This window comes from Coptis chinensis, chromosome 9, assembly GCF_015680905.1.
Source record: "Coptis chinensis isolate HL-2020 chromosome 9, ASM1568090v1, whole genome shotgun sequence".
NCBI lineage: Eukaryota > Viridiplantae > Streptophyta > Magnoliopsida > Ranunculales > Ranunculaceae > Coptis > Coptis chinensis.
The window spans coordinates 67,945,633-67,969,856 of record NC_141464.1 but is presented as its reverse complement, the minus strand read 5'-3'; the positions used below and the strand labels follow the sequence as shown (position 1 = coordinate 67,969,856).

At 37.1% G+C, this 24,224-nt stretch overlaps 2 long non-coding RNA genes across 3 annotated transcripts; both read left to right on the top strand.

The window, feature by feature from the left end:
* Positions 1 to 1,491: 1,491 nt before the first annotated feature.
* On the top strand, positions 1,492 to 23,849 carry LOC147477566 (uncharacterized). Of its 2 annotated transcripts, XR_015207975.1 has the most exons (4): positions 1,492 to 1,571; positions 21,527 to 21,632; positions 23,135 to 23,409; positions 23,540 to 23,849. It is a non-coding gene; the product is annotated as an uncharacterized LOC147477566 (long non-coding RNA). The 2 variants fall into 2 exon arrangements; XR_015207974.1 differs by lacking the exon at positions 21,527 to 21,632.
* On the top strand, positions 14,374 to 17,259 carry LOC147477567 (uncharacterized). Its single transcript, XR_015209504.1, has 2 exons — positions 14,374 to 14,811; positions 16,921 to 17,259. It is a non-coding gene; the product is annotated as an uncharacterized LOC147477567 (long non-coding RNA).
* Positions 23,850 to 24,224: the final 375 nt, after the last annotated feature.

The following is a 24,224-nucleotide window of genomic DNA, read 5'->3' as shown; positions in this document are numbered from 1 at the left end:
TAACAGAATTAGAGCATCATCAACGCGATGCTAAAATAATTTGTGACACATCAGCTTTTTGTGTCAGTAAAAATGACTAAAATCACGTTATGTACCAACACATTTTTACCAAATTTTTGGTTTTTATTTCGGACGGGAATACTTGTCCTGTCCCAATATTTTTTTTTACACGGGTAAACTTGTCCCGTCCATTATTCCCTCTATTTTCTTGGCGCCAATTCATTTTGTTGTCCAACGGTACAAAATCCAGCCGTTTCAATTTTTTATTAAAAAAATATAAAAAAATTTGGATGGCAAAACTTGATCCGTCCCATTTGTGGGACGGGAAAACTTGTCTCGTCTGACCCGCTGCTAAAATTATGAGTGTTTTGGTTGTGAATTTAACAATTGTTGAGATAGAAACGAGGTTTTAGCAGCGTGTTGGTAACCCAAATTGCAAAAAAAAATTGCTACCTGTCACATTATAAATGGTTTTTAGCAATGCGTTGATGATGCTCTTAGTTGAGAAAAAATACACATACAAATTAAATAGGTAAAAGTGTAAAACAGTTAACAATAGTATTCTTTTTACTCAGTTATGAATTACATAGTAATAAGACCTATTATACTTTCGGATAATAAAACAACCCGAATACCCCAAAAATAAAAATGGTCTTAACAATCAACTTTTGGAAAACAAGCATTTGAAGAATCGCACTTGGAAAGCATAAAGAAGAGCCCGGATTTAATTTCAAATAACTTAACCTATTTTCAATTGAATGATTTACAATCAGTCACTAGTCACGGATACTAGAAAGATCAAAGATCTACAATTAAAACCAATATAGAAAAACATTAAAGACATGAGACATTTTCATCATAAGCTACTCTGAGATTTGGGAAATGAATATAGCATTTTTTAGCATGCATAAAATAACATCATATGATTCGGGGATAGATAGGCTGATCAATAATTCTTTGCTGACATATGATATCGACACAGTCAACCAACACATTGAGGTGGCTGGTGATGTGTCACATAAGCAACACATAAGCAAAAGTCAAACCTGAACGAATCAAAGAAACTACTCCATATCCACAATATTGTAAAACCAACTGCTTCTTCTTCTTCTTCTTCACCTTCAACTGGTTCTTCAATATCTAATGAGCTTTTTGGACCAAAGGGTGGTTCTTCTTCTTCTTCAAAGAATAACTCTTCAACTGGGATTTTCGACTTTGTTTTCGCACACCCATCAACGGTACTCTTGAACAAATGATTCTTTTTTCTAGGGAGTTTTTGCTAGTTTTTTTCTTTGATCATACATTCTGTTACTGGGTTGTTGATTGATTATGTTATTTGATTGGTTGTTTTGATGAGAAAATGGTAACTTGGACTATATTTTACTTTTTTGGTTAGTTCTGTTATTATTTGAGTTGAACTTTACACCGTGGAAACTAAAAAGAACTAGAGTTGAATCCATTTTTTTTTTCTGCATGTGTCTTTGGGTTTCAGTATTCACGCTTTGATGTGATTGGGTCATGGAGAAAGCAAGATTCAGGGAATCAGGGGTGGAACAAACAAGATTCTACAGGTTTGTGAATCTTAGACAGTTAATTGGCCTAGTAATGGCTAGTGGTTAAAAATGGTACTTAATTATATACATTCATATTTATGAAATATGATTCTTTGACAACATTTAAACAGAAGATCATGTGTATTGATTTTAATTGATGTTAATGTAGCATGAGATAGTATTTATGTTTGTCGGAATCTCGTTCTTCAAATTTCTATGTCTAGAATCTATGAAAACTGAAGCCAAGTATAGACAATAATAATCGTAAGAGGAATTAAAAGAACTATTAGAGTGAGTACTTGTAGTGCTAGAAGAAACTCTTACTTTAGCTCCCCCAATGGTTTCTTCTGTTTCTCAATGCTACAATATGGCATGATGTTACTGTCAAAACCCTCATCTTCTTTTACCTGACCTGAAAATAATATCCACAGTCTAAGTAAATATATCGAATTACTGAGATGATATATTATATATACTAGACAACATAAGAAACCAACCTTGTTGTTGCTCAGTGACTTTAGGGGAAATAATGAAAACCCGATGCCGAGGTGATAGTTTGTGATTAATAAGTTGGACAGATGGATTGAAGTGAATTTTTGAACAAGTTGGTGAAGAATAAGATGATGGTGAAAGGGAGAAGAAGGGTTTGGGGAGAGGAGAAAAGAGTAAACGAGGAGAAGTGAGTGCAACCCCTAACTGGGTCACCATGTTTGAGTGAAGTAATTAGACAAGGGGTTGAAGGAGAATTAATTGGTGCAAACATTATAGAAGTGAGAGAAGAGTGAGAGACAAAAACAGAGGAAAGGTAAGGCAATGAGAATGTGTGGAGGGAAGGAATTCAATAACTTGACAAGATATCACTAAGAATTTGCCAAGTTGACTTGCTCTCCTATAAAAGAAATTAGGACACTGGAGCGGTCTTTATGAATTCTTCAAAGTGATGTTTCGTAGCATTTCTCAATCATCATTTTGTTTTTTTTTTGCTACTTCATTGATATGCACACCTTATTGAAACTTTAGTTGAAGAATAATGTGTTCTTAAGTTAGACAATATTTTTTTGCTCATATATAATGCTATATCTATGGTGCGCGAGATGTACCGAAAGTTTTGGTGCGCACGATTTCTAACCACACAATGGGAGGGGTAGAACCGGAAGAACAGGAGGGTAGAACCAGAAGAAAAAGATTTTAAAAGATAACATCATAATTTTGTCGACAATGTAAACGAAAAATGGGTTTCCACCTCCTTTAAAACTAAACCTGAATGAATCAAAGAAACTACTCCAATTCCACAATATTGTAAAACAAGAAGAAGAAGAATCGATCACTCTTTGAATAGCACAACAATGGTAGAATTATGTCAGTCTCTGAGAAACTCACTGAAAATCACATTTTTTTGCCTATTCCAAACATCAGGTAATTCATTCTGATGAACTTTAAGAAGTAACTGTCTATAGAGTTGCATAGAGACCACCTTACTGAAAATAAAGATCTTTGCCTATCATTACAATTTAGTTCTTGGTATTCGAATACAGAGTTGTCTTCCACTGGAGCGGTCCTTATGAATTCTTCGAAGTGATATGCACACCTTATTGAAATTTTAGTTGAAGAATAATGTGTTCTTAAGTCTGACAATATTTTTTTGCCCATATATAATAGTGTGGTTTGTCTTAAGTTCCTCTTTACAAATTAGTATAACTAATTTTCCCCTGTGCAACAGCTCTGCCTTGCCACCAATAATTGACCTTAGTTCGTTCAAATTATTAGGAGGCATGGTGTCCTGTTGATGGGTGCTGTTGAATGAGAGATTGCAGCACATCCCTTCGTGTAGTAACTTTACAAACTCAAACCATCAAAACTATAGTGAATGTTGAAAAGATTGTACAATAGAGAATATGTTTTTTGATTGAGTGCTTACATCAATGAAGTGAAAGCTCCTAAGCTTTGAACAATTTACTCCTAAACACCTACTAGCACATTAAAGTTTTAACTTGGTTCTTCAGAATATTTGAATTTTGTCCCAGAGAAACTAACCAGTACTAGTATATAAGAAAGCTATTTGAGGACACCACCTATATTATTATTGAAGTCAGTTGGCATCAACTCTTATAGGCACTTTCTCTTATGGCATTTGGGAATTTAATGTACACAAAATTAGTTCATTTTGACATGAATATTATCAGAAACCATTAAGAGCATTCCTAATGCAAGCAACTTTTTTTCACCTTCATGTAGGACTATTTTCCCTCTTTGCTACCTTTGTGGTGAAAAGCAAGAAAAGGTTGCCCAATGCAGAGGTGACTTTAAACCTCGGACGAAATGTTTGATTCCGTATGAATGTAAAAATCGAAAAAATGCACCAGACGGAATGAAACATCCCATCCGAAGTTAAAAAAAAAACTGAAAAAGTTGAAAAAACATGCGGGTTCCATCCGAAAAAAAAAACCAAAAAAATTTAAATAAAAACACACGAGACGGAATAAAATATTCCGTCCGAAGCTCACAACTCAGTGAAAATCTCGGTAGCAAGTGCTACCCTCGTTGTGACTTAGTTACAAGTCACCGACTTTGTCACCCTTGCATTGGGCAAGGGTTTTTTTGGTATTCAAAGGTGAAAACTCTCAATTTCCCCTCATAGTGACTTGCATTGGGAATGCTCTAAAGAATGGATTGTTGACTACTTCCTTCATCAACCTTTCACATGGTTGATTGGTCCTTCAGAATCACTCTTACATTAGTCTCATGGTATTTTTTTGTGATGCCAGTGGTACACATCAACCATATGGCACTGAAGGAGAAGAAAGCATTGCAGTTTGCCATCAACCCATTCTTGCGACAATCCTCACAAACCCGGCCATATCTATGCCGCCACCACCCGATTATCTTCTCCTTTCACAACTACTACCACCACCTTCCACGGTCTCCTCTATGATTTTGGCAACAAAACTGATAGTGACCAAATCAAGTCCTTTCCGTACCTGACGAATATCGTAAGCTTGGATATTTTGCCATCAATATAATAGTCTTCCTTTTATTTGACAAACTTGCTTCATTGGATCAGGTGCAGTAAAATCTAAAATACTTTATAGTCATAAATTTTGGTTGTGGTTAGAGAATGCAACGATATTCTTTAGGAATTTAATCAAGATCGAGGAGTGAAGTTTAGCCGAAAAGGAGTTGTGATTAGTATTAAGGTATTTGCTTTCGAATTTTTATGCTTATGTTGTTAATTATTTCTATTGCTCTTTGGTTGTTAATTTTAATGTTAGTATCAGTAATGAGATAATTGAACCTGTACTAGTTGACCAGTTACTTGGGGAACATTATGATTGTTTCCAACTTATTTTCGAATGCATTTAAGGATTGAAGTTCTCTTTAGGATTTTATTTACATAATCTTGTTTGGTGTTTGATTGTTTACATTTCCCTACCATGTTTGTTTGTTTAGTCTTGATGGATTGTAGTTGGGTTGAGAAAGAAGTCTTGATGGATTGTATTTGGATTCAAGTTAAGTGTTCGGGATGCTAAACTTGAGGGGATGAAAGATTGTGGTAGTTGGCAATCATGCTAGTATTGGGCAGTAGAAAGTGTGTTTACTCTTTTTTGTTAGCTATAGCATTGGCTCGTTATAGTGTCATTTGTTTTATGCCTTAAATGGATCTCGGCTCAACGTTAAAATACTCTGTCTATTCCTTAAATGGTTTTAGTTCACCTTCTTTGTTGAAAAGTTAGGCGTGCAAGTTTTTGTTGGGGAAAGAAGACAACCTGTCCTATTCTAGAAAGTTTTCCAAAATCTGAAATTAATCCTTATTTACAAATCTGAACCAATTAAGGTATGCCCTTATAGGTATCTTGAGATTAAACCTGTTATGATGTCGTTGGTTGTGTTATTTGTGTTGGTTGAGAATTTGATATGATGGGAGGTTTGAAACTATTTGTGGTGAAGTTTTTTTTTTGGGGACAATTTGTATTACATCCTAAAAATATACATTTGTTGGTTGGTTTTGAATTTTAGTTCTTAAGTTTTTCTTTGTTACCATCCACGACCATTTGTGGTGTTTCTTTATTTAAGCGACAAGATTACACTTTCTTTGAGATCAGAATTACATGTTAGTACTTGGTATGGTTTAGTTTGTTGCTAGTGAAATAACTAGTTTGATCTTTTATTTCTTCTAGTGTTTGCATGAACTTGAATTTTATTAGTGTTAGTTTTAAGAATGTGCTTCCATATATTTGCTACACAACACTTTTACATTTAAATTAGCATTTGCATATATTCGTGTAATATTAGTATGAATGTCTTTAAAATTCTTTTAATGACTTGGATTCCACTATTCTATATTAATAAGTGGAGGAGCTGAAAGCCATTTGCTGTCTCCTTCGCTAGATGTTTCTGGAATTAAACTAGCAGGTCGGTCTAGTTAGTTTATATTGCTCCTAATAAATTTAGATATAGAAAGTGTGCAGCGAGGCATCTTTCTCACGAGTGATTTTTTGCTCCCAGCGGGATTTGCTCCAAGAGCTCCAAGGGAAACAGGAACCAACCACGTGTCCACTAAAAAGAGATTGTCAGTTATCAAATTCCTTCTTTAGAACAAACTTCCTGATTTGCCCCCACTAAAAATAGAAAAAAAAAAAAGAATTACAAAATTTCATTGTAAAATATATAGGAGTTCTTCCCATCATTAGCTAAAGATTTTTTTTTAGTTTGAAAGAAGTGTCACTAGTTTAGCACTTCAAGTTTTTTATTCTTTTTTTTCCCCAACAATTAAGACCAAAAACTAGATTTTGTAAATGGTTAAGTTTTTTTTCTTTAATTTTTTTAAGTTTGGGGGTAAATCGATCAGGAAGCATATATTAAGGTGGAATTTTGATAACTGTTGACCCCTTTTTCAGTGGACACTTGGTTGGTTCCTGTTTCCCTTGGAGCTCTTGGAGCAAATCCCACTGGGAGCAAAAAATCACTTGTGAGAAAGATGCCTCGTTGCACACTTTCTATATCTAAATTTATTAGGAGCAATATAAACTAACTAGACCGACTCGCTAGTTTAATTCAGAAAACATCTAGCGAAGGAGAAAGAAATGGCTTTTTCCTCCACTTATTAATATAGAATAGAGGAATCCCCTTGGTGGCCTCAATCAATCGTTTTTCCACATTGCCCCGAGCCCGGTCGATCGCATAGCCATTTCCCACAATAGGCCTCCCTTACTATACCGGCATGGGCTTTCCTCACTACTCTTTTTTCGGGCTTAGCTTCAATTGATCCACGCTTTAACTTTTCGTCTTGCCCTATCGGCATATCATCATTGACCAATCATGGCGGAAGTGCGCAACCATCAAGGCATATCCGGTGCCAATACCATAGCGAGTCCCCCACTAAATAGGGGTGGCGGCGGGCGTATGTTATCTTAGTTCTTCCAACCCGAGTCGGAAGTCGACGCTCCACCATCATCAATGGTAGTTAGCCGGCCTTACAATGGTTGTTTGCCTCCAACCATAGTTGTAGTTAGCCAGCCCAATCCATCTACCTTTCCATGGTACCATCGAAAGCTTCTTTTAAAGGGATTAGAGCGTGGACTGATTACTACAAGATAGAAAGAGGGGTACTTACTTAACCAAGGTCACTCTATCACTTTCGACTTATTTGCTTTTCAAGTTGACTTGAATCCTTACTTTTCACTTCGACTTCTAATTCCATTATGACTCTAGCTCTTGCACGCTGACTTACTTTAACTTAAAGGCAGACTTCGGGATAACCCGAAAGCAGTGAAACGAAGTAGGGTTCGAGGCCAATCAATCAATAGAGATTATCTGAGTTGGGTTCTAAACCTAAAAAGGCAATTCACCAAGCAAGAAAGAAAATCCTAGGAAGAAAGAAATAAAGCAAGAATCAAATGTTTTCGAGCTTTAGCGGACACAACAAGGCGGGGAACTTAACACTTTCGCTAAAAGATAAAAGCGTCCTTGCTTCCGCGGAGTTTCACGGACTCAAACAAAGGAACTCGCTCTACATGACCGGCATAGGGTTAGGTGCTACGGATGGATACGGACTAGATGGAATAGGCTTGGATGCCCTCTCATTCCTTTCATCTTTGGCATCTCTCTTCTCTTATGATACCTTACCACTTAAGGGACTACGGAATAGAATAAGATAAGGCGGTAGGAAGATTTTAGGGGCTTGGAATGATTACTTGAGCGGTAAAGCGATTACAATCGCACTTCCATTCGGTTCGCGAGTCAATCCTATCACCCGATCAGCCCTAACTACTTAAGGACCGAGTTTCCTTTCTTCCTTCCTCGGTCATGTGTAATAGCCGTAGGGGCAGAATTAAGTATCAATAAATGCGCAGTCCGTATGTAGGTATGTCCGGTGGTCCCCAGCGTAGGCTACTCTTTTCTATTAGTCCATCCGAATGGGTCGGTTGATAGTTTGATCGAGGGCATGAAGGCTAAGGTACCTTCCTAAATTGAGATTTCAATCTCAAAAGTGTTTTCACAGTCTTTTTGGCTTCAAGGATGTCCCGTCTAGTGGGAGAAGTGGTCCAAAGCGAGTTGGTATGGTCTAGGGCTTCCGATTCAAAGGCTATGAGAAGGCCTTCCAACTCTTTCATAATTGTTGAAGAAGTGGCGAAGCGGGGACCGGTTTGGAGAGTAAGTAGTACATCTCTTGGTAGGTAGGGTCAAGTTGTTGAGGGGAAACCCCGCCTCTATAGTAAGTAAATAAAGCATAGAAAAAGTGCTCCCTATAGCTAGCTCCAATTGAACAAGGTTGAGGAGAAGAGCCGCTAAAGTCCTTTTTCACTACGTAAGCCTCGAGCTAGTGCTTTATTTATACTAGCCCTGAACCATGGCGGAAGGAATAGCACATAAAAGCCGGTTAGATTCGGAAGAGCAAGCTTCTTCTTTTCAAGTGGAAAGTCTTGTTGTCTTTCTTCGGTATCCTTAGGTTAAGAATACTGAATCCCATTTCCTTTCAAGGAAGGTATCCTCTACCGACTTTATTTGTTTTAGTAAGGAAACTCACTTTCTTTCCGATTCTATTAGTGATTAGTGATCGAATCGGGCGATGCCTAGTTGGGATTATTGCGTTGGATTGATCGATGGAGTAGTAAACTCTTTTTGACGGACGGAGGACGGAGTGCCTATTTCACATGGAAATGTGACCTGCTGTGCCGGTCGAGGCTCAAAACTGAGCATTGTAGTCCACAGACTTTGACTCTGGGGAAGCTCATTCAGTTATGGAATGCATTAAGGGCTCTTAAGGAGGAGAGATAGGGGCTAGGTTGCCTGATTCTTAACAGGTTAAGGTGCCATAGTATTGAGTAGGGGTGCAAGTGGATATCCAAATATTCGAATCCGATTCGAATTCGTATTCGAAAAATTGGATATTATCCGAAAATTTTGGATTCGGATTCGGATTCGGATATTTTTTTAATGTCCAAACTGGTTTCGGATACGGATTCGGATACTGCCATATCCGCATCCGATAATATCCGATCCGATTTAAAAAATTAATAGTTATTATATATAATTAATTTATTCATTTTTTATTGTATAAAATATTATATAAAATCATAAACTAATAATATAAAACTATAATAACAAAATAATAATAATAAATGACAAATATATATATTTATACTAGTTGTTATAGTGGTAAAATGAATTATTTAAAGCAAATAAAATTTTAATTAATTTTAATTTTCGGATCGGATATTATCCGATATCCGTTTCGGATATCCGAAATCGGATTCCGATAAATTTTTTAATATCCATTTGATTCGGATTCAGATATCGGTATAAATTTTCGGATTCGGATACAGGCATATCCGCATCCGAACCTATCCGTTTGCACCCATAGTATTGAGGGAGGTGGAATAGTAAATTTTGTGAATCAAGGCTTGCTGCGTCCCGACCATGATTGTCTTATGGATGTCTTGAAAGGGATACCACAAGATGTTTCATCAGACGAGTCCTCTTGATTGACTAATTGGTAATCCTATATGTTATAGCTTCGACCTGAAGTTGGCTACCGACAGGTTTAGGTCTTGATCGATAGGTTGTTCGCGTCTAGTGTGGTGAATTCTACACTATCGACTAATCTTTTTTTTCTGCCTTGGGTCAAGCGACCAAGGTAGTCACTATGTTTTTTTAGCTGGGCAAGCTCTCGGATATCATTCCTCTTGGCGGACTTACTCATCCTATTTGAGGTCTTTGAAGAAGTGCCCCCGGTTCGCACTTGGTTGACTCTTTCACTCTTTACACGAGAGGGTCGAGGTTATCGTTAGATAAGTTGAGGAAGGAGTTGGTAGCGCAGACAAGTCATTCAGCAATGAAACTTCCATGGCGTGAGATTGACCTTTCACGAATCTGTCTTGAAGAGTGAGATCCGAATCGAGAATGGCTCTTCTTCTCGGTCGAGGTCTCAAGCTCAAGAGGAAGAGATTCTTGTCTTTCCTTCGACGATTCAGGGGGGCTTGATTAAAATATGAGGGCACCTCACCATGTTCAAGCTTTCTTCAAAAGTCTTCCTTCCGGCCAAGTGAGAAACACATGCGTTCAACTAGCAACATAAAAGTGAGCATCTAAAAGCAGCGATAACTAAGGTCTTACGTAAGATAATCCAAATAGTTCCTCGGACGAGGTGCAGATCTTTCACTTATGTTAAAGCTTGACTGAATAGCTTTACCTTAATAGCAAGCCGGTCTATGGATCTAGGTGAGCAGGGAGAAATTTGGTCGGAAGGGGGGGGGAAGAATTACCCAACGGGTTTTGAGTTGGGTGACCGATGTTCAAATCTCATCGACATTGAACACCAACCCAATCGAAAGCCCGGTGGCGATAGAAAATTCGGACTTTCCGATTTCTTGCTTCGAAAGACAATAGGTTTGGTCTTGGGCGGGCGGAGGGTATAGATGGTATAGAGGAAGACCATAGGACAAGAGACGAGAATAAGTTGGGATTTCTATCGAGACTTGACGCGTATGAATCCTTATTCCATAATGAAAGAAAGTGGATTTGGATCTTTCGAAGCGTTTGATGAATCCACACTCCCTACCAACGAATCTTTTTCGATGGGCCGGACTATTAGATTATGTAGGTTCTTGGTTAATTCAATAAAGACTTCCTTCTCAACTTGAAGAGCTCACTGGGGTGACAAAAGCCCTGTTCCTTTTTCACCTACTCCAGTTCCGATAGATTAGATCAAATTCATCGCCAAAGAACTGGCTACTCTGTATTCGAAGGGTTATACTAATATGTGGGAATCCTATTGCTCTGTTCTTTCTTCTCTCATTGACCATTTCTTTGTTTAATAGGACTAAGCCAGGCCAGTGCCCTCGTTCACTCGGGTTTGCTCGTTCGGTAATGATTAGGACAATTGACATAGCGTATCCAAAGAATGACTTATCACATCGTTGAACCAAGCTCTTCAAATCATTGAGGTGTGGACTATACGGCTAAGAATCTTTATTAATAGTAATCTGATGTAGAACATTAGTAGAGCCTGTCAGTGTCGTGTTCCTATTGGTTTGAGTCCATTAGTTAGTTGGACATATGTCGTGTTCCTATTGGTTTATGCTTTCTAGGTTTACATTAAATAACGGGCTTGTAGTAGTTAGGATTTCAGTAGTTGTGTTTATGTGTGTGATTTGTGATTGAGAGATTCAATAAAAGAGTGATTCAATTAAAGTGTGATTTTAGGTCGTCTTTTAATTGTGTTTCAATTAAAGTGTAGATTCAATTAAACTGAAGCTTCCGCCAGTAAGATCTACATTATTTGGTATCGGAGCAGATTAATTTTAGGGGCTACTATTCACGGTACTGTTCATCGAAAACACTGTTCGCGAAACACTGTTCATCAGGCACTATTTACCGTGTCACTGTTCACCCAGGTTACTGTTCACGGTGATTTATTTTTTTTTTTTTTCTCGAAAAGTCAATTTTTTTTGTGTTGTTATGATGAATCACAAAGCAACTCGAGGTCGTCTCCATCCATGGATACTCGCATGTCTCGTTTAGAAGAAAGCATGAAGAACATGACACAGATGTTCCAGAACCTGATGGAAGCAAAGTTTCCAGTCCAAAGAGAGGTGCAACAACCACCTCCACAGAATAATGGTTCAGTGGCTAGTACTGATGATGCATCTCAGGTTGATGGTTCAATCCCTATTCTGAACCCTTTTGCGCCTACAGATCCAGAAAACAACGGAGAGAACAGAGTTGGCATGAAAGATAACACCAACAAGGAACCTCCCCTCAATGAGGAACGTGAGGGTGTACCCCTCAATGATGGCGCCGCTCGGCTGCCGGCAGGTGTTGAAGTCCCCCTATTGGGCGCTCCACCAATCTTTCATAAGTATGAAGATGAGTCTCTTTTTGATAAGTACGAAGATCTGATTTGGGAAAATTTTGTGACTCATTTTGACAAACGAAGTGATTTGTTTTTCAAAAAAGCACGATTGCAGATTTGGATTTCCTTAAAGAAAGTCACATATGTTGGTGAAGTTACAAGCTTTCAAGACGAGCCATTGGTACCAAATTTTTTTGGTGCATCTTCTGGTTATTGTTTTCATAATCTGTGTGCAAGAGCATGTTGTAGGTTACTAATTTTAAGCTAGGGAAGCTGCTACAAAGGAAAAATTCATGGTCGGATTTCTTCCAGCTGGGGTATTGGCCGATTTCCTAAAGCTTGTGGACGTGGTTCTCTTTACCTGAAGTTTTTGTTGATTAGAAATTTGATGACGAATTTTTTTTGGTTGGGGAGAGTGATGTAGAACGTTAGTCGAGTCTGTCAGTGTCATAGGGGTGCGCCTATGTTCCCTCTACATATTATAGGCGTGAGCCCTTTAGTTGAGTCCAAGCCCATGGTTCGAGTCCATTAGTTAGTTGGACACATGTCGTGTTCCTATTGGTTTATGCTTTCTAGGTTTACTTTAAATAACGGGCTTGTAGTTAGGGTTTCAGTAGTTGTGTTTATGTGTGTGATTTGTGATTGAGAGATTCAATAAAAGAGTGATTTTTAGGTCGTCTTTTAATTGTGTTTCAATTAAAGTGTAGATTCAATTAAACTGAAGCTTCCGCCAGTAAGATCTATATTATAATCATTTTGAATCGTTGACATGCCCTACATTGAGTAGAAACTAAGTGGTTTTAGGTCATTTTGACGAACACTGAGATCGCCTGTCCTTGGATTTTGGGAATCAAAAATATTCCATAACCTGGACTTCGAGAGCGACTCGACATGCGTATAGAAAGAGTGCTAATTCTGCATATCAAAAGTAGTGAAACAAGGGGTTAGTTTAGAGACAAGGCGTATACGATAGGGACGAAAAGGCCTATACTCGGATTTCTATTTCCTCCATCTCTTACACAGCCTTAGCATAGCGTCCCATAGCACTTTTGGTCTCTCTTGTTGTCATATATCATCGTAACCGTTCCTTCGAAAGAAGCCCCCGGTGATCTATTTGCTTTATGTGGTGGTTCTGGGATCGCTTCGATGGTTGGATTGGGCTTAGAAGGGTTTTGGATGAGGGCTAGGAATAGCGGGTTGGTAGCGATGAAGGTTTGGTCCCTGTAATCATAGTTCGGGATTTCGGAATTCTCGGAATTCTGATAAATCCAAAAACCGAAATCCATTAAATTTCAACCCTATCACATTCGGAATTTCAAATTATTTCGGAATTTCAGAAATTTCGACTCTATATTCGGAATTCCGGTTTTTTGGAAAACCGAAATTCCGGGCGGAATTCCGGAGTTTCGTTCGGAATCACGAACTATGCCTGTAATTAGGGGCTGGACCGGCCTGTCCCCGGCTGCCGACATACTTAGATCAAGCCCAAACTTCGTTTTGTTATGTTTGTTCCATAATTTCGACTTATGTCGGTCATATAGAAGACCAACACATATCTCTTTCGGATTCAACTAACCATACCGATTGTCGCTAGATCCATGAAAACCCTCTCAAACTCAGATTCAATGGCACCGAGTTCTCTGTCTTCCAAGTCATGGTAGACTGCCTCACTCAAATTCCCCAGTCAATAGAAAATTCTCCCTCATTTTTTTTAACCTTTGAAAAAAATGGGAGTTTTGGGCATTTGCCCCTCGTAATTCTCCCCACTTTTGATCTAGGGTAGGGAGTTTATATTTTGGCCCTTGTGGAGTTACAATTGATTCCACAATGATTCGAACCCCTTGCTCAGTCCAGAACGGATGGGGATCTAATTCGACCATACGCGCTAGGATCTCCCTTTTTAGTTGAATAATAGCTTGGACGTCGTCCAGAGCAATATTCCCACCACTGGGTTCCCCATAAAAAGCAAGGCGGTCCCTTATTCGCCTTTCAATGGGATCCAGGCCGTCCCCAACCTCCACTCCGGGCTGACCTAGGCGTAATTCGAGGTCTGGAGCATGAGGATTGAGCGGTAGGCCTACTTGCTGATCATTTTGATTCATTCTCAAGATCTCGGGCCGCCCCTCCAACTCGCTCCCGATGCCATTAGGCATTCCATTCATGGTCGAATTGGAATAAGTAAAGTCCATTAAGGGCATTGGCGCATTTTCACCATCAACAAGAGAGACAATGATGGCCCCAAATAGAGCTAGTTCCCACTCGACCCTTTCTAATAAAAAGTGGAGTACCTTTCTTAGGATCAGGGAATCAAATTTCAGAAACAGGAGGTTCGAATCGAACCCTAGCATGAGACAAACCAAATACAAAAAAACAAATGAAAGTTGTTAGTATGAAGAAATAATAAAGAATTCCACGGGACATTGGAAACGTCGAAGTGAGCCGTGGCTTATAAATAGGAAGATGAGGAGAGTTGGGTCGAAGGAATTTCATTGGAATTAAGATTTCTCTTACTTAGCTTTGCTCACGGAGCGGCATACAAGAAGGATTGACGGCGGATGGTTGCATCTTGCATACTGACGTGGATTCAGTGTTGTCGCCAACGACAGAACCTACTTCTCACGCTACAAGACCAGTGAAACAACGTTCGACTTCCATATGTTAAGAATATAGCAAGCCTTCGTTCTGAGCCAAGATCATACTCAAAGGCCTCCAGCTAAATTATTTAAGATATCAAGTGCTACTACAAAATGGTCGCTCGCAATGCCCTTGCTAACTAAATCAAAATAAACTTCTTGGAGGGCATTTATATCACTAGAATAAGTGATAACAAGCTTTTCTGCGAGTGACGCGGAACTACTACATGCCGTTCGGATATTTACGCCTGTTTGTGGAACTAATTCTTCTAAGGTATTAGCGATCTTTTGAGTCATTTCTGTGCATAGTATGTCGTTTGCTTCGTTGTTAAATTCCTCTGTCGATAGATTTTTCAAAATTCTTCTTTTTCTAAAAAGGGCAAAAGCCATAAGGACACCAAAAACCACAGAAAATTCTTTTGTGGCTATATATTGAGCAATCAAATCTTCCATGCAAAAAATTGAGATTCTTTCTGTAGTTCCGTTTCTTGCTCTAAAAATGAAGAAAGACTTGTAGGAAATAGCCGGTTATCAATGTAGTTCACCACTTATAGTCTGCCAATAGGTTTTTTTTTTCATCTGACCTAAGAACTTGGATCGCCGAAAGAATCATCATTAGGGATAGCAACAGGAGAATCGGTTTCAGTGGGCGACAATCTAATCTATCCGACTACGCTATTAGGAAGCGGTTGATAATTGACAATCGGAGCTAATGAGCCTCCACACGACCTATAGTGCATTTTCTCTAAGAGCGTCCCAGGGTGTGTTGGCGATCATAAGAACTCATTGGTTATGAAATGCCGCGAGAGGGGCGTCACAACTAGAGTGTCGTGTATTCAGTTATCGATAGCCCCCGTGCAGAGTAAGTAGCCAAACTCTTAGTCACAACCAGATTCAAGCTCGTTCATCTGCCCTATTTTGATCTTGTGATAGCCCTATATGATTTGTGCACGTAGTTTCTTCATCTGGTCTAATGACAGGAAATCTGGCCTTATGGTAGTAGTTATCTGTTAAGGATAGTGGTCATCTTCATAGTTATACCGACCGGCCGAGCACCTATATATATAGAATACGGGCCTACTGGCATGAAAATGCTATAGCAAGAGCGCTTACTAATCGTGAAATCCCCGCTAATGCAGGAGCGCTTCATCAGTCCTGCCTAACTCTAATGCAGCGACCTAATAGATTCACCCAGCCCAGTAAGTTACCAACTTCTTATTATCCATAAAAACCTAAAGCGCTAGCCCTATGAAGATTACCACTACCCTAGGTCATTTGCGCTAGGTGTTCAAAATCAGCGCCTTAAAGCACTTATAGCCTGGAGATTGATCATATTCGGAGGTCAATTCAATAATGACTTCTTGGACACTGAAAGCACTATATTCATAGCATAAGGCCAGATTTCATAGAAAGAATGAAACCCATCAGAAGTTCATTCGCTATTATAGTAAAAAAAAAAAGCCTTGCAGAAGTGGGAAAGGGTGGTCTTAGTTGCTATATTCCGTCATAGGAAGCGTCGTGACTCTTTTATTGGGCAAGTCTAGCACAAGATTCTTCAATCTAACTCATTTGGTAACCTACTGGTGGTAGACTACTGACGCTTAGCAGAAACCTCTTTAACTGACTGGCCCTTTGGGAAAGAGAATCTAAGTGAGAAACCTCTCGTTAACCATATAAGCTAAGCTCACTTCTACCTTTTCTTGTGTATTCGGGGATAAAAAATGGAAATGTATAGAACGATTGATTGATTGTAATGTTCATGAGGTTGTATATAATCAAATGTTCAGTAAGGTGACTTTCCGACTGATTGAATTGTTTGAAGGAAACGAGACTTCTGGCCAGGCCGGTCCCGCTAGAGAGGAAAGTTTTGACTACAAGGGAAGAGAGGCTCGTTCCATATAATTAAACATGGACAATGTTGAGCATTAAAGCAACGACACATCTTATATACTTGTACAACCTAAAATATGCGCTGGCCGTGGGTTTTGAATTTTAGTTATTAAGTTTTTCTTTGTTACCATCCCCGACCATTTGTGGTGTTTCATTGTTTAAGCCGCGGCAAGATTACACTACCTGTTGAGATCAGAATTACATGTTAGTACTTGGTATGGTTTAGTTTGTTCCTAGTGAAATAACTAGTTTGATCTTTTATTTCTCTTCCTAGGTTTGCATGAACTTGAATTTTATTAGTGTTAGTTTTAAGAATGTGCTTCCATATATTTGCTACACAACACTTTTACATTTAAATTAGCATTTGCATATATTCGTGTAATATTAGTATGAATGTCTTTAAAATTCTTTTAATGACTTGGATTTTCTGGAGCATGGACCTTTTCTACATCTTTAACGTACTAATCTCTCTTTATTAAATTGTGAATTTCAGGAGTACTACCTTTAGTGAGATGATACAGAAAATGCTGAAGTCACTTAATACATAACTTTTACCTCACATGTTAATGTTAATTAGTTAAAGGCGCGGGGAATGCGTTTGTATATAATTTAAATGGAGAAGAAATAAAATGTATCTATTTGGATCGTGTTTTACAAATGGATTTTGGTATGTGATTCGCCATATACTATGTTCTTCGCATCGTGTATATTAAGATTGGAACAGATTGCAACTTATGTATAACCTTTCGTGTAGTTTCTATATGTAATAGTGTCTTCTTGGTGAACATTGTTATCTTCTTTGTAAACTATTATGGTTTCTTTGTTGGATTGATTGGAAAATGGTTGGATTTGGATGAAAGTGCATTATGACAGGTTTCTCGTTCTTGAAAATGCTAAAAGTACAAAGGAGGTTATGTCGAAATTTTGAAAGGAATGATTTGTTTTGAGATGTAGTATTCGTTTAATATGATTTGTTTCGAGATATTTTTCATTGAGAGTTTATCTCATTCAACGAACTCTTTACTTTCCACTAATTATCCTCTCCTTGTAAAAATATGAAACTGAGTTAACGAGGGAATAGGCTGAGTCATCAATGAACTGGCATTATCATTTGTTATTATATAAGGTGTTAGAAAGATTCACCTACTAATCCCTTAAGCAATAAAAGTTTGGAGGCTCATGAAGATGTTCTCATTGCATGCAACTTCAATATTCATAATCATCCCCAACCAAGGGGGATTGAGAATCTCCTTAGCCTAATAATTATTATTATGTGGTTATGCGGAATATATAGGTTTATGATTACAACTAGTGGTTTTTCGTTCAAATATATGATTATATTAGGATTTATACATTTATTGATTTTATTATTGCCCATATCTTAACCTATCAATTGAATCATATTAGCAATACAATTTGATCAAATTTAAGCACACTGGAAATTGTCATATGATCTAAGGAAATAGAATAATGGATTGTCTGTGTGAAATAGAATAATGGATTGACTGTGTGTTGTTATGCATGTGTATATAGAGGGAGAATAAAATTGATGGGTTGTTTATGCAATCAAGGTTTTGTTGATGCTTATATAGTTTGAAAAGAGATTAATAATCTTAATATGGTAATGGTGAAGATAGCAACACCAGTTTGGTGTATGTAATGTGGTTTATTGCATTTGACTTAATTAACGTTTGTGGCCATCTCCAGATAAATATTGCTTAGCTAACCCCCACGTTTTACATACTTTATAACCGGGGAATCAAAATTCAAAGAAAAGAAAGCTTTCACGCAAAAGTCAATGTGAGGTTATACTTATTACACTTTGAGATAGAGTCATGTATTTCAATGCAAACCTAATGTTTTTGTCATGTTTAATCATCTAAAAGCCGCGTAATATCATTTTAATATAGACCAAGTTGGCAAAAATGTTGAGATCCACATCGATTATAATATGCCCATCAAGTCTCTCAACTTAGTAGACCATTTGACAATCTTAAAGCTATCTTTTGCCAAACCATAATTTTTACGCAAAACTCAAAACTTCGAACAAAGTGTGAGTGTGTAGGAATAGTAGCCTTTATTCGATCTAGTAGGAGTGTTGAGCGTTGTGCCCCTCATATGGGTTGGTCATCAAGCTACTCGTGTCGAGTACTAGGGTGCTCAAGCTTGGCTCATGTATCTCTCGAGTCGAGCTCCAATTTTGTTCGAGCTTTATTTCACGCTCAAGCTCTACTTATCGAGTATTCGAGTAGCTCAATGAGTCTAGATTCCTATTCTTTTAGACTACAAATTTGAATTCGATCATAGGCTCTAGAGTTTGATTTGACTTGTATTATGTATAGGCTCGATTTCAACCACAAACTAGAGATAATTGAGCACAAATAAACTCTAAATTTTACCTCAAGACCAAAATAACTTGCTAAACTCATCTAAATAAAATACTAAAATGCAACTACAATTCACTAATACCATAATAACCATTATCAAACAACTATTTCAAGGTATGCACATTATAAATACAATCAATATGTGCTGAGTAATTATAATCCAATACACTAACATAAATAACTATCCCAAATAAGTGTTAACATAATAACTATGTAAAGTGCGAACTATGACTACCTCGCGAGCGTCTCGATTGAGTTCGAGTTTTAAAATGTGCTCAAACTTGACTCATATTATTGAATGAGCGAGTTTGAGTCGAGCCTTTGACGAGGCAAGCTCGAGTTACTCACGAACAACTCGACTCGATGACTTGCCCTACCGCCTCATACATTGTTTCTAAGAGTGGTGTGGCATGGGTTGGTTCGGTTCGGTTTTGGGTTGAAACCGTTATTTGAACCGCCCTAATTGGTTTAGGTATTACAAGATACACCTTATGGCTAATGGTTAACCGACCCGCAACCAAACTAACACCTTATCGTTAACCGATCTGCAACTAAACCGATGTATTTTACAAAACCAAAAATTGACCCGAACTAATAATTTTTTGGTTAACTGTCTTTAACCGTAACCAAACCAACATTATGGAAGAATAATCAAATAGCTTGTAAGTTGATATCTATATCTACATCTTAATATTAAAGCTCCCACAAGGAGTATTTTTCGAGCTCTATTAAAATTCCACGTCATCTCCTATTAAAATATAAATTTCTCTCATATTTGAAAAACAGAAATCTTTTTTTACAATGGGAATTCCTCTCCTATTATAACGGGAATTACTCTTCTATTAAAACAAATTCTAGCACTTCTAATTAAAGCGGGAATCCTTCTCCTATTAAAACAAAATCTCTCTCCCAATTGAAAAAACGGGTTTTTAAAACTTCATTAAAAACAATTTGTTAGAAAATTAAAACGAGTTAGCGACTAAAACGGTAGTCCCAATTTTCTAAAAAAAATCGAAATGTTTCAAAAGAGCCGGTGCGTATGTACGGGTCTACAAGCTAGTCTTAATATTAAAGCTCCCACAAAGGGTATTTTTTGAGCTCTATTAAAATTCCACATCATCATCTCCTATTCAAACGGGAATTCCTTTTCTATTTATTAGACACTTCTAATTAAAACGGGAATCAATTTCCTATTAAAACAGAAATTCCTCCTCTATTAGAAAAAAGAAATTCTAACACTTCTAATTAAAACGGGAATCTTTTTCCTATTAAAATGGGAATTCTTTCCCTATTGAAGAGGAAAAATATAGTATATCTAATTAAAACGAAAATCATTCTCCTATTAAAACTGAAATCATATATCTAAATTAAGTCAACTATTAAAACGGGGTTAAAAAATGGGTTTATAAAACTTAATTAAAACAATTTGTTAGAAAATTAAAACGGGTTTTTAAAACTTAATTAAAATGATTTGTTATAAAATTACAATAGGTTAGCGACTAAAACGGGAATCAAGATTTGTTAGAAATTATATATATATAAACTTTTAGTAATTTTGGTAGTAATATGGTTCAGTTCGGTTATTTTCGATTTATACTTCTAAAAACCATTTACCGAACTGACACAACTCATGCGGTTCGGTTCGGTTCGTGTAAATGGTTTTGTGACACCCCCTAGTTTCCAAGGTCATTGTTGCCAACTAATTTTTTCCCGCTGGTATCTCAGTGAAGATTTTAAGAATGCCGCCCAAATTCCAGTTTCCCACTCAAAATTTAGAGACCAGGTCATTATGTTTCAGGGCATAGGGTACGGTTAACCTTTACTCTCTCTCTCTCTTCACCTCAACTCCTTGAATGTCAATAGTGAATTTAACGGAAATGGGATCTAATCTTGACACACTAGTACAAAGGGTACTCATGAAAAATGTTGTGCTCGTTGATGACAAGACTTCTTCTAAAGCATCATTCAACTCTCAACAAGCTCAAACTATCAAGGTATTAATTGATTAATTTTTGTGTAATTAGTTGATTTTATTAATTAATAGAAACATTGTAGGTACTTGAACAAAGGGTGGGTGGAGAGTTTAGAATGAAAGCTTGATGCTTGTGCTCGGTCTGACAAACAACAAAAGTGAAGCATAAAGACAAAGAATTTTGTTGAATTAAATGCACTTGAAGTAGGACTTTGTTTCAAATTTCAACCTTGACTAATGGTATTTATCTTATTTTTTAAGAATGATGACTTCCGTGTCTATGTATATGTCTTGTACGATCTGATTATAGAAGTTGTTCCTAGAAAAAAGACGATATGAAAATTTTAATATCAGGCATCTAAGACATACTTTACTAATGTTTGGAGGTGATTTTGTGGTCTCAAGAATGTCAATCTGATACTGAGACTATACATAGTTGGAGTGGTAATTGATATGGCCATACGAGGGCGTTAGCAGTGGTTTTAAGTTTCAAAGTTCAAGTCTTACTCTCATAGCAATGAGAATTGAAATGCAGCATCATATCTTGTTGAATGGATATTTTTCGCTCTCTAGCTATATAAAGTAATGGCACGATTGATATTTTGTTCAGAACATGCACCATGAGTCCATGATGTATAGGCTATCATTTATATAGAATTATAGATGATATATGCAGATGTTCAGGAATAAAATATGTTTATGCATGCTTTCATCATAGTGATGGAGATGGTTTTTTTTAGAGAGCTGGAAGCCATAGATTGTGGAAACAAATTCTTTTGGACGATGTGTTGCATAGACTTACCCATCATACGACAGAGACTGTATGGTTTTTGCCCTTTAAAGTAGGTAAGTTATTCTTCCACACCTTTTAATAAATTTTGTTTATTTCTTCCAATGAAGTTTTTAAAATTTGTTTTTGAATTGGGTTGGATATTTGGTAAAAGGAAAACATATTTCTTTTGGTATGCAACAAACTTGAGAAATGTGATAGATAGTACTCATGATTAGAATCCCAAGAGTCAAATGAGTGTTATAGGAGACAAGAAGCTTGGTTGAGGCCTCCCAAAGGCTTAAAATTCAAGGTGGGTGGTTTAGAGATTGAAATTCAGATTTTCAAAAATCACATGGTGGGGATTGATTGTTTTTGTTCCTTTCAACTTCTGAACGAAAAAGGTTATTGCATGTGTATCAAAACTCCATTTATGACGTTTGCACTTTGCACCATAAGGGTCCTTCAAATGATTGAAGAGTTGAATAACACATACACCCTCTTTGGTGGTTGCATGTGAAGCATCTATATTCGATATTATATTAGCATCTATTATGTTATAGTTATGGGTCTTCTGTGTAAACATAAAATTACATGCTGTCTTCTTAATTCTTCTGGTTTATTGTCCATTTTCATGTTAAGAACAATGCGAAAGTACTTTCTGAATATATATTGTTCCATGTCGCTATGTTCTTTTCCATAAATTATATGATATGTGCTTTAGTGGGACTAAAGGTTTTATTTCTTGTCTTCCTTGTTGTGTACTATTTTTGCTAGTTAAGTTGCTTTGTATATTATAGAATGGATTAAGATAAGAGAAGATTACAAGGTTCCTAGAATGATTCCCAAGTTCAGTGTAACAATAAGTAGACTACAAGACATTTAATTTCTTAGGCATTCAGGAAAATCTTAAGTAAACAACATTAGGGTCCTCCCACATAAATTTGTAGGTGGGTTTCTTTTCATACAAAACGAACACATCTTTTTGCAATTTTGCTACCTGCTTTGCAACAAAGTTGGCTTCTCCATGATGTATATCATACAAAACTTGAGTTTCATCTGACATAGCTTTCACCTTGTATCATTCTCTAGTTCCTAAGGGATCATAATTGAACCGAATGCATAGACAAAGAGACAAAGAGTCAGACTCTACCCACACTGATACTCGCCCTTTCTCTATAGCAAGTTCAATATTTTCAAGTATAGCCACGACCTTAGCTTGAAACTTACTAGTAATCCCCCAAGCCATTGCTCCCATCGTCCCATGTTTTTTGGTTTGTTGAGACCATTTTATATGATATTTTTTATTTAGAATTAGATAATTGGAAACACTATCTTTGGTTTCACCAAGACACAATTTCTTCATTCTTAGATATCCATTACTATTCTAAAGGGAATTAGGCATCACACACTCTATTGAATGATACTTCGATTCAAGAGGGAAGATGCTTATCATCTAAAAGTGCTATAGCGCATAAGCTTCGGTATCTTCCCCCCTTTTTGTTTAGTCTTTCATATTTTTTCCAACTTGAAGTCCAATTAGTTTTTTAACAAATCTTAATTGATAATTCATTTGTAGAAGTACTGAAGTACATACTCATTTATTATATAAAGAAAAGAAGTGAGTGCACATCCTCAAATATGGATCAATTCAACTTTTCGAAGTGAAGAAAATTCTTCCCTCATTTTTTTTTGAACCGGGTGTCCAGGCTAGTTTAAGCACACCTCGACTAATCTCGGGGCCCTAGTTGGAAATTCGACCAGGTACTGCCTCGCCAGTGGCTTTGAGGGAAATCGAACTGGTGACCATTGGAGAGCAAACCCAAGGCAGGACCAACTGTGCTACCCCTTAAGGTTAAATTCTTCCCTCATGATTTGGTAACTAATGATTGAATTTCCGAGGAGGATAGGTAGTCGTGAACTTGTATTCTAAATCTCTGGCAATATTTTTTTTTTGAACGTTCAAAATAACTTGAACTTGCAGGTGAAAAAGGTGATTCTTTCATTCTATATTTTGATGGAACAGGGTAGAGCTACAAGAGAAGTATGAAACATTTGTTCACCCTCCTTGTTTCCATTTTCAATTTAGAATATGTGATTATGGGTTGTTTGGAAGTATGCTAACTTGCGAGTTATGTTAATGTGACGCATATGATCTTGACCAACATTGTGAAGACTTAAAAATGGGTGAGTTTGGTGAGAAATGTGACTTTGATGTTGATGATGCAGTACAAACATTGGAGAAACTAGGCGTTGTTGCTCGGGTGCGTGTTACTTTGACATCTCGTTTTGATTAAGTTATAGGGTTGATGGGTGCCTTAGATATATATTTTTTTGCCATAGTAGAAAAGGGAACTTTGTTTATAACCACCATTTTATGTTTTCAAATATATTCACAGATAACAAACTGTAACCAACTAGATAACCTGCAATCTAATTTTACTAGATTTAAAAGTTAAAAAAGACATAAAAGAATATATTCACAAACTCGTAAGAAGTCTTTTCATCGACAATGCTAATAGTCAACCTTTACTACATATTTTCCATTAGGGGGTGAGGAAGTATAAATTGTACTATTCCTGGGAGATTTTTCGATTTACATAAATGTACATGATAATTTGAAATAATTGATGTTAGTTTAGGAAAAATAGTATCATTACAGTGCCAAG